The sequence below is a fragment of the Nelusetta ayraudi genome, unplaced genomic scaffold (assembly GCF_046127955.1).
Source record: "Nelusetta ayraudi isolate G7.1 ecotype Tasmania unplaced genomic scaffold, CSIRO-AGI_Nayr_v1 ptg000028l, whole genome shotgun sequence".
Taxonomy (NCBI): domain Eukaryota; kingdom Metazoa; phylum Chordata; class Actinopteri; order Tetraodontiformes; family Monacanthidae; genus Nelusetta; species Nelusetta ayraudi.
Window position 1 is genome coordinate 2689868 of NW_027466078.1, and position 16766 is coordinate 2706633.

Consider the following 16766-nt stretch of genomic DNA (forward strand, 5'->3'; position numbering starts at 1 on the left):
TCTTGTCATTGTTGTGACATGCTGCACAATGCTGAGTTTAAAGGTGCATCCATTATAAACATTCCTTTGCAAAAGGTGACATTTGAATCACTTCCTTGAAGAGCTTTCTACGTTCTACCAAATTTCTAGTTCCCAGTTCTGTGACTGCTGCTTTTGTTGTGAACAAACTCCTTCTGCCAAAACAAATGTCAACTAAAATCTCCAGCTCAGATTTCTCTTTGTTGTGAAAGATTGAATGTCATGGTCCACTCCAGGAAAAACACAAGTGACCTCAACAGCTGTCATTTGGTTCTTTATTCATAATAATAATAATAATAATAATAATAATAATAATAATATTAATAATAATAATTAAATTATTATTCCCGTTTGCGGGACTGAGCCGCCGTGGCCTATGCAACCCCCGACCTCTGCCGACGCCTGCAATTGACCCCCGTCCTCTGCCGACGCCCGGCGACATCTGCTGACTCTGAAAGAAGTCTATGCAAATGATGCAGATTTCTTACCTCCAGTTTTTTGTTTTTGTTTTTTTTTGGAAGATGCTGTCAAATGTAAATTATAGGTCTCGATGAGACAAACACGTGGGTGTTTGAATGACGTCTGTAGGACTTCCGTAAAGGAAACTGCAGCTGTTTATGTGTGTGTTGACAAAGAGGGAGAAGAGGTCTAATTAATCATCATAAGCCTGTGTATGCAAATGATGCAGATTTTTTACCTCCAAGTTTTTTTTTCAGTGGCTGTCAAATGTAAAATATAGGCCTTGATGAGACAAACACGTGGGTTTTTGAATGATGTCATTTGGTTCTTTATTCATAATAATAATAATAATGATAATAATATTAATAATAATAATTAAAGCTGCAAGCAGCGTTTGCGGGACTGAGCCGCCGTGGCCTATGCGACCCCCGACCTCTGCCGACGCCTGCAATTGACCCCCGTCCTCTGCCAACGCCCGGTGACATCTGCTGACTCTGAAAGAAGTCTATGCAAATGATGCAGATTTCTTACCTCCAGTTTTTTGTTTTTGTTTTTTTTTGGAAGATGCTGTCAAATGTAAATTATAGGTCTTGATGAGACAAACACGTGGGGGTTTGAATGACGTCTGTAGGACTTCCATAAAGGAAACAGCATTTATGACTGTCATGTTTGAATAGCCAATAGCATGTCCTACATTGCTGCTTTGATCATGTTCTGCCTGCCCATTGAAAAAAATAAAAAAATGCGATCCAACGTTTAACTATATCTATAAATATGAAGAATTAACACAATGATTTCGAGGCTGGTAAACATTGTTTACTGTCTTATACTATTTTCAGTGCATAAAATTGTAAAATTGGAGACATCAGAAAACAAAGTGTATCACATAGCCTGTGATATATTCATATTCAGTTCAAAAACGAACAGTACATTTTTGGGCGATATTAAACAACTTGAAATATCTCACTTGTTGTTTGTCGTATCAAATAAGTTAGAGCATATGCGACATAGGGCTTGATGAGACGAACGTGTGGTTGTTTGTTGCACGTCGATGCGACATTCCTAGGGGGCGCTACGGCCATTAAAGTTTTTTTCTCACGTCTCGGTTTTTGAAACCTGGGAAACAAATGCTTCCAACTCGGCCATTTCTGCATCTACAGGAGAGATATTGGCATCATCGTTTAGCTAAGGTCTTCAGGAATCTAACTGTGCAACTTCTATCCAAGTGTGAACAAGGGTGTAGGCGTGGCCAGTGAATGAACGGACAGTCGGACTTTGGGCCGTTTCAAACAAGTTGAACTATCTCACTTTAAAAGTTAGCCGAAGCCACAGGTCGAGACCACAGGATGCAGCTGGAGAATTTTCAGTGACCACTTGAGCGACAGGTGAACTCATGTCTTTAGTTTTCCACCAGCACACTCCAGTTCAGGGGCTCCAGGTCACTCATTGCTGTGGTGTGGGGGCCACCACACTCCAACCCACCACATTTACCCCCAAGGACACCTCACGGCTCTATGAGGGTGCAGTTACACAGCCGAACACCAGGCATCATGCCCATCGAGGACTGGCTAATGTCCACCAAAGAAAAACAGACTCCATGTAGTGAATGTTAGATTTGAAGTAAATCACACAGTGTGTTTACAGTGTTACTAGAGCTCAGATACATGGAGGTGAGTGTCTGTGTCAGGAAGGAAGGGACAGAAAGGCCCTCTGATGGAGAGACTCATTGAGCCAACAAAGATATTAATGACAAATACCTGCTGGAATAAAACTCTGCTACTTCCTCTTGTCATTGTTGTGACATGCTGCACAATGCTGAGTTTAAAGGTGCATCCATTATAAACATTCCTTTGCAAAAGGTGACATTTGAATCACTTCCTTGAAGAGCTTTCTACGTTCTACCAAATTTCTAGTTCCCAGTTCTGTGACTGCTGCTTTTGTTGTGAACAAACTCCTTCTGCCAAAACAAATGTCAACTAAAATCTCCAGCTCAGATTTCTCTTTGTTGTGAAAGATTGAATGTCATGGTCCACTCCAGGAAAAACACAAGTGACCTCAACAGCTGTCATTTGGTTCTTTATTCATAATAATAATAATAATAATAATAATAATAATATTAATAATAATAATTAAATTATTATTCCCGTTTGCGGGACTGAGCCGCCGTGGCCTATGCAACCCCCGACCTCTGCTGACGCCTGCAATTGACCCCCGTCCTCTGCCGACGCCCGGCGACATCTGCTGACTCTGAAAGAAGTCTATGCAAATGATGCAGATTTCTTACCTCCAGTTTTTTGTTTTTGTTTTTTTTTGGAAGATGCTGTCAAATGTAAATTATAGGTCTTGATGAGACAAACACGTGGGTGTTTGAATGACGTCTGTAGGACTTCCGTAAAGGAAACTGCAGCTGTTTATGTGTGTGTTGACAAAGAGGGAGAAGAGGTCTAATTAATCATCATAAGCCTGTGTATGCAAATGATGCAGATTTTTTACCTCCAAGTTTTTTTTTCAGTGGCTGTCAAATGTAAAATATAGGCCTTGATGAGACAAACACGTGGGTTTTTGAATGATGTCATTTGGTTCTTTATTCATAATAATAATAATAATGATAATAATATTAATAATAATAATTAAAGCTGCAAGCAGCGTTTGCGGGACTGAGCCGCCGTGGCCTATGCGACCCCCGACCTCTGCCGACGCCTGCAATTGACCCCCGTCCTCTGCCAACGCCCGGCGACATCTGCTGACTCTGAAAGAAGTCTATGCAAATGATGCAGATTTCTTACCTCCAGTTTTTTGTTTTTGTTTTTTTTTGGAAGATGCTGTCAAATGTAAATTATAGGTCTTGATGAGACAAACACGTGGGTGTTTGAATGACGTCTTCAGGACTTCCATAAAGGAAACTGCAGCTGTTTATGTGTGTGTTGACAAAAAGGGAGAAGAGGTCTAATTAATCATCATAAGCCTGTGTATGCAAATGATGCAGATTTTTTACCTCCAAGTTTTTTTTTCAGTGGCTGTCAAATGTAAAATATAGGCCTTGATGAGACAAACACGTGGGATTTTGAATGATGTCTGTAGGATTTCCCTAAAGGAAACTGCAGCTATTTATGTGTGTGTTGACAAAGAGGGAGAAGAGGTCTAATTAATCATCATAAGGCTTTTTATGCAAATGATGCAGATTTTTTTACCTGCATTTTTTTTTTGGAAGATACTGTCAAATGTAAAATATAGGCCTTGATGAGACAAACACGTGGATGTTTGAATGACGTCTGCAGCACTTTTCTAAAGGAAACAGCAGCCATTTCGTCGTCTACATGAAAGATATTGTTATCATCTTTTAGCTAAGGGCTTCAGTAATCTAAATATGTATAGTTATCCGGGGTGTGAATAACGGTGTAGGCGTGGTCAGTGAGACAACAGACTTTTTTTTACGTACGCGACGTAGAGCTTGATGAGACGAACGTGTGGGTTTTTGTTGCATGAATTTTTGATGTTCCTAGAGGGCGCTAGGTGCATTTTTCGTTTTCTTGTGTTTTTTTGGATTTTGATCAGTAATGACATCCATCGACTTTAAAGGGCTATAAAATGAAAACGATGCAACGCATCCGGACCATTCTTTTTACGTTGACCTTCTGACAGTCCAGTCTGTGCAATACAAAAGGTTTGAAACTTGCAGCATTCACGGTTGTTGAGTACTGTCACTCTGGATGATTTCAAACAAGTGAAAATAGCTAACCTCCGGTTTGCCAGGGGTCAAAGGTCAGAGTGTCAGAATGTAGGTCTCTATCCAAAAAACGCGTGGGTTTTTGTCCCATGTCGTTTCGACCATCCTAAAGGACACTAGAGGCGTTTTAATTTTAGCGGTGCGATTTTTGGTCAATTTCCAATGTGCATCGACTTTGGAGGGCCGTTGCACGAAAACGGTTTGAAAATGTCAATTTCTTTTTGATGATTCTTTGGAATGAACATCCAGTCTATGTCATACTGAATTTTCAAGCCCGTCGGACTTGGCCTTTCTGAGCCTTATGTTTTTAATGTGAAAACAAAAAGTGGAAATAACTCACTTCCTGTTTATCGGGCGACAAAAGTTAGAGGGTACGAAATGTCGGGCTTGAAGAGACGGACGCGTGGAATTTTCCCCCATATTTTTTCGACCTTCCTAGTGGAAGCTTGGGCCATTTGTAATTCTTGGACTTCTGTAGTTGGACGCCTCTAGGGGGCGCTAGAAGTGGAATTTTGCCTTCTTCTCTTCATTTTCTTTCATTTTGTACCAGTTTCTACCTCTGTGCCAAATCTGGTGACTTTTGGAGCATGTTTTGTAAATAATAATAGTGAAGAAACGGAGCAAAAACAACCAAGTCTTCGCCTTGCGAAGACCTGCTCTGATGAGAGCAGGCCTTCGCTGAGGCTCAGTCTCGAATAATAAAACTTTATTTGTACAGCGCTAAATCATAACCAAAGGCGTCTCAAAGCGCTTTGTACAATCAGAGGGAACCAACCGGGCCCCCGGAGCAAGCAAGATGCGACAGTGGCTGGGAAAAACTCCCCTGTGGGAAGAAACCTAGGGCAGAACCAGACTCCAGAGGGCCATCATCTGCCTATGAGTAGTTGGGGTGAAATACTAAAATCGAGGAGAGACAGAGAAAGAGAGAAAGGAGCAGAGTGAGCCAGGGTGGCAGACAGGACAGAGTGAAAAACAGATACACCAACCAGGCATTCACAAAATGGATATAGACACAAAAAATGGAAAAAGAAATTCAAGGCTGCTGTCCATGTAGAATGTAATTGTCCATGCTTTGGAAGGCAAGAGCCTATCTAGATGAACAATGTGCCGACAGAACAAGTCTAGGTCCTAGGCGTGGTGGTGGGGCAAAGCGATGACACCAAGACCCCCAGGACAGCACAATCCAGCTCCTGGCGCAGTGGTCATCACCTGCCGGGGACACAGGGACTGCGGCAGTATCATGCATATCGAGCATACTGTACAAAGCATAATGACAGCTAGTTTGGACAGAGTAGATAGAGTCAAAGATTGATTGGGTGAGGAGTGTGATAGAAGCTCCGCCTGCACAGAGCAACGATCCCTGTAACGGGAGTGAAAGATCTCCCTCCACGGCGTAAGCCTACAGCAGCTTAACTGACAGTGGATGAAATCTAACTATAAGCTTTAAGAAAAAGGAAGGTCTTAAGTCTACTTCTAAATGAACTAACTGTGTCTGCCCCCCTCACCGAGGCTGGAAGATGATTCCAAAATAAAGGTGCCAGGAAACTGAAACACCTACCTCCTGATCTAACTCTAGAAATTTTTGGGATAACTAAAAGACCTGAATCCTCAGAGTGAAGGGCTCTTGGAGGATGATAAAGTCCAATTAGTTCCCGAATATAAGAAGGAGCCCGAGAATGAAGAGCTTTGTAAGTTAAAACTTGAATCTTAAATTCAATTCTAAATTTGACTGGCAGCCAATGCAAGGAAGCTAAGATTGGAGTAATATGCTGCCTCCTTTTAGTTCCGGTTAACAATCGTGCAGCAGAGTTTTGGATTAACTGTAATGTCCTAAGGGATGAATTTGGGCATCCTGCTAGTACCGAGTTACAGTAATCGAGCCTAGACGTAACAAAAGCATGGATTATTTTTTCTGCGTCTTTGAAGGAGAAAAAAACTTTTGGCAATGTTTCTTAAATGGAAGAAAGCTGACCTCTCCACATTCTGAATATGAGAATTACAGGTCAGGTCCAGATCAAAAGTGACTCCAAGGTTCCTCACAGTAGAACTGGGTGTAGTACCAATTAGACCACACTGTCCATCAAAGGCTCTGTCCCTAAGCTCTCGCTAGCCAAATATAATGACCTCAGTTTTGTTGGTATTAAGCAACAGGAAATTCTGTGTCATCTGTGACTAACCCTCCTACGTTCTGATGAATGATTATGAACATGAACAAACTGAAAACAGTCAGACAAGTAAGATCTAAACCAGTTTAAGACTTGATCTTTGATGCCAATAGCATCTTCTAATCTCCTAAGAAGAATGCTGTGGTCAACTGTATCAAATACTGCACTGAGATCTAGGAGGACCAGAACAGAGAGAAGACCTCTGTCAGATGCCCACAAGAGATCATTACTTACCTTAAGCAGTGCAGTTTCAGTGCTGTGACCAACTCTGAAACCTGACTGAAATGCTTAAAATCTTAGAGAGAAACGGAAGGTTCGAGATTGGCCTATAATTTGATAGGGCACTCGAGTCCAATTTTTTTTTTTAATCAGGGGCTTGATTACAGCCACCTTGAAAGCACGAGGGACAAAACCTGTTGATAGAGAATGATTTATTATTCTAAGAATGACACAATTAAGCAATGGGGAAACCTTCTTTAAAAGCCTGGTTGGAATTGGGTCCAACAGACTAGTGCTCGACTTAACAGAGGAGATAAGAGAATCAAGTTCAGAGAGTCCAACTTGATGAAAACTCTCAAGGTAAATACTGGGGTTGCTATGTTGAGAAAGATCTGCTATGCGACCAGTGGAAGACAAAGAGCTCTTAATCTCAGTTCTAGTATCTTCTACTTTTTGCTGGAAAAAATTCATGAAGTCATTGCTTGACAGACCAATAGGGACACAAGGCTCAACACAATTATGGCTCCTCGTCAGTTTAGCAAATAGAAATTCTGGGTTATTTTTGTTGGCATCAATAAGAGCAGAATAGTAGGAAGTTCTACTCATACGCAGGGCCTTTTATAGGACCTAAAGCAATCCTGCCAAGTTGTGAAGGATGAAGCTGTTTTTGACCAAAGCCAAATTCTCTCCAGCCTTCGCAAATTTTGTTTTAATTTGCGAATAGAGGAGTTAAACCAAGGGGCTGATCTATCCTGCTTTTTCATTCTTACTTTATAAGGGGCCAGATTATCCAATGTTGATTTTAAAATACCAGAAAAATGATCTGTCCAGGAGTCAAGATCAAAATCAGTCAAGTGGGTAGGGGGAGAGGCCGAAAGCATGTCTAACGGTACAACAGCATCTAACAAAGCAGGAAGCCTCTCTGTAAATTTAGCAACAACAGAGTCCGAAATGTTTCTACTCATTATAGACTTTGCTTGGGGAATGTAATCAGCCAGTGATCAAAAAGTGGTCAGATAAAAGGTCATTTTGGGGAAAGATTGTTAACTGCTCTATACTAAGGCCAAAGGTGAGAACAAGATCTAAAGTATGATTGTGCTTTTGAGTGGGGACATTCACAACTTGGAGGAATCATAAGGGGTCCAAAATTGATTTAAATTGGGAAATCAGACTGTCACACTCAATATCAACATGGATATTAAAATCTCCAATCACTATGATCTTACCTTTAGTCAATGCCAAATTAGACAAAAACTCTGAAAATTCATCTAAGAAAGAAGAATATGGACCAGGGGGACGGTAGACAACAATGAATTCAACGGAATCTGCCTGTCTATCAGGTGACAACAAAATAGACATACTTAAACTCTCAAATGAGCCATAATTAGATTGAGCCTTGAGACTGACTAGCAAGTTGGAATTATAAATAGCTGCAACACCACCTCCTCGACCACTATCACGAGCTTTATGAGTATTAATATGACTTGGAGGAGTGACTTCATGAAGACTAAAATATTCATCTTGACGTAGCCATGTCTCTGTGAGGCCAAAAATATCAACATTATGTTCACTAATCAAATCATTAACTAAAATTGCTTTGGAATGTAGAGACCTAATGTTAAGAAGAAGCCACAGTTCACCATTTTATTTGTGGGAAACCCCGGAGCCACCTCCGACCCAGCCCTCTTATTTCTACAGTCTATTTGAATTAGGTAACTATAATCGATTGGAGATTTGCACAGTATTAGAGGTTTGGAGGTGTGAGGGACCGACACAACTTCTATTGGAAAAGACTGGCAGGACTTCGAGGACTTACTAACAGCTGGGGACGGCAGTGAGAGAAGCCCAGAGTAGCGTGTAGGACTACAACTCTGTTGCCTGGTCTCCACCCTGGAGCATCAGTGAGTGGAAGCTAAATTTTTAACTATATTGCTGGATAAGAGAGCTGCACCTTCCCGGGTGGGATGAATGCCATCCCTCCTAATAAGACCAGGCTTGCCCCAGAAAGGCTTCCAGTTATCTACGAAGCCCACCGAGTTATTGGGACACCACCCTGACAGCCAACGGTGAAAAGATGACATGCGGCTAAACATCTCATCGTTCCTAACATTTGACAAGCTACGTTTAACTTAGTGACCTCGGACGATTTCAGGCGTGCATCATTGAAACCACAGTGAATTACAATCCGCCTAAATCTCTGTTTATTCTGAGCCATTAACTTTAAATGCCCTTCAATATCGCCCGCCCTGGCCCCGGGGATGCACTTCACTGTGGCCAATGGCTGGCCTAGGTTAACATGCCTCACCATAGATGAGCCGATCACCAGAGTGTCAATCTCAGTCGGCGTGCTGCTGAGTGGGGCAAACTTATTCGAGACATGCGCCGCAGGAGGCCTGGTGCTGAGAGTGGCGGTGGTGCCCGGCAGAAAACTTTTCAGTTTTCTATTTGTTAAAAAAAATCAAATCATGTATAATTTTCTTTCAACTTCACAATTGCATGCCACATTGTGTTGGTCTTTCACAAAAAAAAATCCAATACAATAAATTCATGTTTGTGGTCATAACGTGACAAGATGTGGAAAAATTCAAAGGGTATGAATACTTTTCTGCGATGAACTGGCGACTTGTCCAGGGTGTCACCCTGCCTTCGCCCTAAGACAGCTGGGAGAGGCTCCAGCAGACCCCCGTGACCCTGAATAGGAATAAGCAGGTATAGATGATGAATGAATGAATGAATGAATGAATGAATACTTTTGCAAGCCACTGTATATACTTCACTGACACAACAGTGACAAAAAGACCAAACATTAAAAGATAGATACTTTTTTTTTTACTGAATTTCTACATTTTAAAATAACTATATTAATAAACAAGTTATTGTTTTTGTTGCGGTCTCCTTAAAAAGTGTGGCTGGGGAGACCCGTGACATAAAAGTGTGGACCAGGCCGCAGTTGGGGTTGGAAAAATGATTTTTTTGAAAATGTATTTTAACGCAAATCAAAACACGTGAACAACAAACAAAACAAAACTCAAACAACCAAACAACCAAAAAGGGACTATAGGTGCCGGCCAAACAGAATAAAATATGAAAAACACAACAAGGCCAACCCGCATAGGGCCGCAGGTCCCTGTCCGCATTTCAACTAACCTAACCTAAAAAAACACCCCAAAAAACTAGATCTACGTCAAATTAAGCAAAACTGAAAATAGGACTACCAGCCATCTGCAACCCAAACTAAAATAATACAACTTATGATTCCTAACAACTCATAAGGAAAACAGCAGGATCACAGTCATCTGTTAAGCGGAAATAAAGGGGTCAGGGGAGGAGCGAACAGGGGAAGACAGGAAATTACAGTAACAGTTTTGTATGTTTTTCATCATGTCATTCTCTGTTTTTTGTTTTCAAGATGGAAAATTAGGAAAAGGTGCCAATCGGGATGGCAAATTATAACAATCATTTATTTGTTTGTTTTAGGACCTGCAGCAGCACCCAGTCCAGCAGCTGTCCCCAGCAACACACCTTTGGATTCCAATTACCAAGATTCACCAAAGTCACCGTCACAAACAGGTTACAGAAACATATTTCATTGTGATTGTTGCCACCATAGGTTGGATTGGTGGGATTTTGATAACCATCATGGATTCTGCTGATAAATCAAATCGTTCATTTATTGACTTTTAGTGGATTTTATTTGTAGGGAAAAGTAGGTTGTTATAGGTTTAAAATTTTACCAACACAAAATCTTGGGATGAGTCTCTCACTGAACAGAGAGAGTAGCACAGTCTGACCAGATGGCATGATAAAAGACTGTCAATAAAGTCATACATTCTGCAGAGAAGTAAATGTTCAAGATCTCTAAATTATTCATCTGTCTATTTTAAACTTAGTAATTACTGTGTAATCGTACATTTTCAGTTTTGGATGAAGAAAACGTATAAATAGTGGCTGAAAATTGTATTTTCTGCTTCAGGTAAAGACCACAGATACAACAAGACCAAACAAAATGTTTTCTTTGAATTCCTGATTGAAAGTTTCTCCTGCGCTGATTCTCATCACTCAAGTCTGGATATAAAGATCCCACACCCAACTCACTGTACTTATTCCATTTAGGTGGTAAGGACAAAACTCAGAGTGAAGGAGCAGCATCTCCTCAGCCACAGGGTAAACCGGACACTGGAAGCGGTAAAAAGCAACTGAATGTTGTGTATATACTTCACTGACACAACAGTGACAAAAAGACCAAACATTAAAAGATGGATATTCTTTACTGACTTTCTACATTTTAAAATAAAGTCCATTACAAATATAAATGAAAGACGTAAAATGATGCCATGAGAAACAGAAAGGAAAACACACACAGGTGATCAGGTAGAAATCAACAAACACAAACCTGCCGCACTGCTGTGATGTTGCTGGAGGCAGACTCAGTCAAGTGGACAGGTGAACGTGTTGCCGGCACCTACACAGAAAAGGACACAAATTCCCATATAAAGTACCGCATGTATTGTCATGTTATAGAGATGTAAACAACAAAGTGCGTGCACACCACATGTCAGAAATACCAACTTGTCGCTTTGTTGTTTTGGCCTTTGAGGCAACACGTGCTGACCGACGCCTCAGGCTCGAGGTCTGAAAGAAAATAAATGAATGAGTGAACAACAGTCACTTTCACTGCTGACCCACAACTCTGATGGTGAAGACAGCAGAGATGTCAGCATGGACTGTGAATCTGGGTTGTCACAGGACAGGAAGCAACATTATTCCAGTCACAGTCTGATGAGGGCACACAGCAATCAAGCACCGCTAGCAGAGAGCTTCAGAACAGAAAGTGGAGTGGGTTGGGTTTAGGCTTTTCAGTGGTAGAGACACAAAATTGTGGGAGAAAATACCTTCGAATGAAAAAATGTAAAAACACTAAAAAAAAAAAATGGCCCCAACCTGAGCTGTAAGAGAGACAAAAGCATCAAAAGCAGAAACCCGGTTCAACATGTGCCTGTCAGGAAAATATCTCCACCCAATTAGCACTCCACAATGCTGTTACGCATGATATATGAGTGCATTATAACCCCTGAACTTTCTGAAACCTGTTCTATCTATAAACTTGCACTGCTGCTCAGTCAAATTATAATTCTCTTACCTTCACACATCCTGCCAGCATTGAAAAGATGGCGATTCCAATCCTTAATTTTTCAGTGGATGACATCACCATCAATGAGCTTCCCTTGTGGACAAAGAGCTTCAACTTCTCAGCAACTTCTAATGGTTGAGGAAACACTCCTACTTGTCATGGCTGGATATTTTAAATATATATAGTTTCTCCAAGATAATGGTGATGGTGCTGATTTTAGGGATGTACATTCAATATGTTCCATATTATCATCCTCTCATCTGTTATATGCATACTAAAAATATATAAGCATATGAAAAGACCAAAAGAAGTAAATTATTTTAGACAATAATAAAAGTTACAAAAAAAGAGAATGTATAGGTGTGTTTACTGTAGACAATAGTGTTTACTAAAAACACCAGGAACTGATAGAGGCCAGTGTGGAACCAGTGTCTGGTACATCACCAGTAAAGTCTTGAGGACAGACGACTCAAACTGAATCTATATATTTTCCTCAAAATAAAGTTGGTGCTAAAGTAAGGAATGTACATTCAATTTATTTTGTCTTATCATTATATGTGTACTAAAACAAAAAAAACAACATCAACATGTATAATTGTCTTTATTTTAGTAGGGGACAGTGTTTACAAACGCAAATCCTCTGGTAGCCAGTGAGGAGTGTTAGTCAGTTGGATTTAATTCTTTAACATTTAGTTTTCTTCTTCTGTACAGGAAAATACGAGCTAAGGATCGTGATGCTGGGGAGGACTGGAAACGGGAAGAGTGCCAGTGGGAACACCATTCTGGGAGGACAATACTTTAAATCCAAGTTGGCTGCCAAGACTGTTGTCTGTGCCAAGGGCGAAGCTGTGGTGGATGGACAAAAGGTGTCCGTTATCGACACCCCGGGTCTGTTTGACACCAGGTTTGGCATGGACAAAAAATTCCAAAGATATGATCAAGTGCATCTCCTTCACCTCCCCTGGACCACACATATTCTTGGTGGTCATCAGGCTGGGAGAATTAGCTGATGAGGAGAAGCAGATGATGCAGAAGATTCAAGAAATCTTTGGCCAGGCAGCAGACAGATACAGCATGGTTCTCTTCACAGGTGGTGACCTGCTTAAATGTACCATGGACGAGTTCTTGGAAGCTAGTCCAAGCCTTCAAGAGCTCGTGGACAGTTGCAATGGCCAGTTCCACGTCTTCAACAATAAGTCCAAGGATCGCACTCAGGTCAAGGAGCTTCTCCAGAAGATCAAAAATATTGTCAAGAAAAATGGAGGAAACCACTACACCAACGTGATGCTCTGGGAGGCCGAGCAAAAGCGAATCCAGAGGGAGAAGGAGGAAAAGATGCAGAGGGAGAGAGATAGAATGGAAAGGGTGGACCAGGAGCTGAGGAAACCCGTCAAAGATCTCGAGAGAGGGAGAGAAGAGAGGCGGCAGCGGAGGAAGGGAGGAGGAGATGGGAGGTGGAAAGGAAGAGTGCGTAAGAGAGGAGCGATGCGGAAAGGTTGGAGAGACAGAGAAGGAGAGAGCTGGAGCTCTTGAAAACATGAGGAGACGTTTGGAGGAAGAGAGGAGAGAACGCCAAGAGGCAAGAGCAGCAGCGGCAGCAGGCAGAGAGGAATGATGACTGTACCATCCTCTGAGTCCCTCTCAATTCCATGCCTCCTCGTTGTTTAACATTAAACAAAGATCAAGACTGAACCATTAAAGCATTCTCTTGCTCCGAACTGCACTCTGCTGTAATTTTTTTGTTGGCTGTTTTGTTCAATAATTTCTTTAGCTTCCAGAAATTCTAAATGAAAAATTCTAGGTTCTGTGGTGGATATTACTAAACCATGTGATCTCTGACAACTGTCTAGCCTGGGCTGTGATAAGCAGGAACTGTTGCAGAGAAAGCCGTATGGTTTATGGGAATTGATGTCAGATAACTGTCACACCGTGGTGAGGTTTTGTCTCGTCTTGGGGTTTTGTCTCGTCATTTCCTGTTTTATTTTGACAACTTCCTCTCGTTTCAGATCACAACCTCTCCTCATGTTCCACCTGTTCGTCTGACCCAATTACCCATTGTTTCCAGCTGTGCCTTGTTACCTTGTGTGTTCAAATAGTCTGCGTTCCCCTTGTCTTGTGCCAGAGTGTCTTCGTCCGTCACGTCGAGCCCTGAACCCAGCCCCGGCCCCGGCCCCAGCCCCGGCCCCAGCCCCGGCCCCAGCCCCGGCCCCAGCCCCAGCCCCAGCCCCAGCCCCGGCCCCGGCCCCAGCTAGTGGTGTCCAAACGAGGCTTCATTAGGCTTTGAACTCTTTTGGACCATAGTGTTGAAAATTGGTTCATTACTCGAAGCTTCATTCATTAAGAACGTGGGGGTCATCTGCTGGCGCATTGTTGTACTGCAGCCATGCAAAAGGTTGATGACCCTTGCAAGTGTGCACTTTGGGATTTTCTGTATTTGTACACTTTTATTAATTTATTTATTCCAACGTTGATAACTCTTACTTTGTTTTATGACTCTGTTTTCGTATGTCCTTGTATGTATGTTGGCTACTGAACACAAATTTCCCCCTCTGTGGGATTAATAAACCATCTATTTCTAAATAAAACGGAAGCAAACTTCATTTCATGTGTTTCTTTTCCTTCTTGCTCTGTCCTACCAATATATCAAGGTTCACCTTGATATTTTGTTCATCTTGAACAAAATTTGTTCCTCAGGCCAACATTAAATAAATAATAAATAATAAATAAATAATAAATAATAAACCATTTTGCCAAAATCATTGCTGAAAATGTTAGGGTCAGAAATAATAGTAGTAGAGGTGTTGCCAGGTACTCGTTTGGCAGCTTGTATAGGTTTGGGTATACAGCTGTGTGTGTCGTCCAGTACACCAGAGGGTCCTGTGATCGTTCCAGAGGAGGGGCTGACAGATAACACTGCACCTCCACTATGGCATCAGCAGTAGCATTGCTGGATGCCCTCGCTCCTTCAGCATCCCTGTCCAACAGCTTCCACAGGTCAATGGCTGAAAATAAAACATTAGATAAAGTTTAGTCCGTACATGAAAAAATGCAAATAAAGTCTATTGATCCAAATTCTATATTTTTTGTACCTTGGGAAGATGCAGCTGGTTCTGGCTGCAACAATGGCGCACACTCAGATTTTAAGCGGCGCACAGCTGACTCTGCATTTTCAGGGCTTTGGAATCCGAGTGTTTTAAATCTTGGATCAAGTAATGAAGACAATGAGAAGATACTTGTGGTCTCAATTCCAATGAGTTTATCATTAAGAGATAAACTCATTGGAATCGCGCGCGCGCGGTTTATTTGTTACTGTATGAATAAGTTGAGTAATACGCTTGTAACAAATTACCTTGTTCGGCGGCACGATTTCAAAATGCTCCCAGACTTGAGATCTCTTCCTGGTTGGTTCCGTTGCAGAGCGATAAGAAAGCAAACCGAAAGCAATACGAACGCTAATCAAATCAATACAAAAGGTATCGACCAGATAGACAACGCATTGCGCTGTTTCATCCATTTTAAACTAAACTGAGACCCGCCAGTTTTTCAAAGCCCCGCCCACTGAACCAAACCAGTCAACTGATTCAGTCTGAATGAAGCAGTGATTTGAAGCAAGCTCCGGAGCAGTGCTTCAGAAAAAAACCCTACCGAGTTTTGGGGCGTGGTTCGAAGCCCCGTGTCAAAGGGAACATCACTAGCCACGGCCACAGCCACAAGATTCCACAGTAAGACGGTTGTTCCTCGAGGTCGAGTGATTTTCTGTTAATGCTAAGTTTTGTTATTAGAATAGGATTTTGTTTACTAGTTAGTCATTTTCCTCCTTGTGAGTGATTTTTCGTTAAAACCTAGATTTGTGAGAGTATACTTTTGTTATTTAGTCAGTCCTTATTCCTCCATGCGAGTGATTTTGATTTTGTTGTTAGCCCAGTGAGAATAGGATTCTTATAGCCTGTTCATTTGATCTCTCTGATCTGAGGACAATTGCTTGTGTAATAAATTTACTTGTTTTCTGTTAAACTTCTGCGTCTGAGTCCTGCCTCAAGTCCCGGCCTGACAATAACAGACACAGACAGGGAAGGTCCTGCATGCCTTTCATAAGAGCGAAAGTGAAAGTGAAGCACTCTTTGCAGCATAGGTAAGTTGTTATGTTTTTCTTTGTAAAAAACAGTGTTGCCTGTGTAGGCCTCAGAATAGCATCATGACTATTCAATACCTAAATGAGCAACGATTTGATTGGACAACAGACGCAACACACCATCGACACCCTTTGACGAGCCACACCTGTCAGGCTGGGACTCCAGGCAGGACTCGAACGCAGAGCTCTTTGAGAAAGCAGACTTTGTTTGATCACCAATGACCTCTAAACAGTAGAAGTGTAAAAATTAATCGATTCGCATCGATATGCGTCTACTTTGTCGCTTGTTCGCCCGGCTATTTTTTTTTTTTTTTTTCAGCATCCACTCAGAAGCAGTACCTACAGAGCTATCTCCACACATTAAATACTTTGCCCACACACTGAATCTGACAACACAAGACGGGCTGAAGTGTGCTGGAGCAGACAAGACTTTTGGTGCACGTGAGGAAAACTGTGTTGTTGTTTTTTTAAACCGCAGTACAGTGGCGACTGCCATGTTAAAGGAGAAACAGAAACTGCTTAGCCTTCCCCAGCACAAACTCAAAACGGACGTAAAAACCCGGTGGAACAGCTCGTTCGAGATGTTGGAACGATACATAGAACAACAAAGTGCGGCGATGGCGACACTTCTCGATAAGAAAGTCAGAAAAGGACCAAACGACCTGCATACACTCAGTGAAAGTGACGTCTCAACTGCCGAAGAAATGGTTAGTCTGCTCTCCCCACTTAAAGCTGCTACCACCCTGATGTGCGAGGAAAAGCAACCCACTGTGTCACTGTAAAGATCAGCCTTTTTTTATAGTGGAAAAAGACTTGCTGTCTATGTATAGTAGGCACTAGACTTCACTTTATTTTCTTTTTTAATGCAGTTTGCACTGTTATTGTGTGAAGCAAATTGAATAAAATGCAAATTTT

At 41.7% G+C, this 16766-nt stretch overlaps 1 long non-coding RNA gene and 1 pseudogene across 1 annotated transcript; one reads left to right on the plus strand and one right to left on the minus strand.

The window, feature by feature from the left end:
* Nucleotides 1–373: 373 nt before the first annotated feature.
* LOC142891208 (uncharacterized) lies at nt 374–3045 on the minus strand. The gene is made up of 3 exons (XR_012927200.1): nt 2664–3045; nt 911–940; nt 374–438 (listed from the first exon to the last, which is right to left on the minus strand). It is a non-coding gene; the product is annotated as an uncharacterized LOC142891208 (long non-coding RNA).
* Nucleotides 3046–11307: 8262 nt separating this feature from the next.
* Nucleotides 11308–13971, plus strand: LOC142891084 (GTPase IMAP family member 4-like; annotated as a pseudogene).
* The last annotated feature ends 2795 nt before the right edge of the window (nt 13972–16766 follow it).